This window comes from Penaeus monodon, unplaced genomic scaffold, assembly GCF_015228065.2.
Source record: "Penaeus monodon isolate SGIC_2016 unplaced genomic scaffold, NSTDA_Pmon_1 PmonScaffold_670, whole genome shotgun sequence".
In the NCBI taxonomy this organism is placed as follows: domain Eukaryota; kingdom Metazoa; phylum Arthropoda; class Malacostraca; order Decapoda; family Penaeidae; genus Penaeus; species Penaeus monodon.
Window position 1 is genome coordinate 19892 of NW_023661773.1, and position 1265 is coordinate 21156.

The window sequence follows — 1265 nt, forward strand, 5'->3', positions numbered from 1 at the left end:
ACCCTTCTTCCCCTTTTTGAGTACTGGGAAAAACTGACATTTCGCTTTCGAGTACTGGAAAAAACTGACATTCCGCTTTTTTGAGTACTGGAAAAAATGACATTTCGCTTTCTAAAAAAGGGAAAAAACTGACACTCCCCTTTCTGAGTACTGGAAAAAACGAATTTCCCCCTTTTTTAGACTGGAAACACTGAAAATTTCGCTCTCTGAGTACTGGGAAAAAAATACATTCCGCTTTCTGAGTACTGGAAACTTGACATTCCCCTTTCTGATACTGGAAACACTGACATTTCGCTTTTTAAAAATGGAAACAGTGACATTCGCTTTTGATACCGGAAACAGACATTCCCCCTTTGAATTTGGAAAAAAAGGCATTCCGCTTTCTGATACTGGAAACACTGACATTCCGCTTTCTTAATATGGAAACACGACTTCCGCTCTCTGAGTATTTGGAAACATGAATTTGCTTTCTTGTACTGGAAAAAACAGACATTCCGATTTCTGAGTACTAAAAAAAACACTGACTTTTCCGTTTTTCTGAAAGGAAACACTGAATCCGCTTTTTTTAGTACTGGAAACACTGACTTTTCCGCTTTCTTTACTGGAAACACTGAAATTGGGCTTTCTTAGTAGGGAAAAAACTGGGACATTCCGCTTTCTTAGTACGGAAAACGGGACTTCCCGCTTCTTAGTGGGGGAAAACACTGACATTCCGATTTTTAGTAGGGGGGAAACTGACTTTCCCGTTTTTGGAAATGGAAAAACTGACATTTGCTTTTTTTAGTACGGGAAACATTGGGGACTTCCCGTTTCTGAGTACGGGAAACCGCATTCCGTTTTTGAGAAAATAAAAAAACACTGACATTCCCCGTTTTTCTGAGTCGGGATCCTGACTTCCGCTTTCTTAGTATGGAAAAACACTGACATTCCGTTTTCTGGTCGGGAAACAGGGGACATTCCTTTTTTTGAGTACTGTTTCGGGGATATTCCGCTTTTTTTCCAAAAAAAACACTGACTTTTTCTCATCTTTTAAGGCACGGGGAAACACGGACTTCCGTTTTTTTTAGTTTTGGAAAAAACAGGAATTTTGGGTTTCTTAGTACTGGAAACCGATTTCAGTTTTGTACGGGGAAACACTGACTTTCCCGCTTTTTTAGTACTGGAAACATACCTTTCCGCTTTTGAGTATGGAAACCGGGGGGACAATCCGCTTTCTTAGTATGGAGAACGGGACTTTTCCCCTTTTTTATAGGGGGAAACATGAC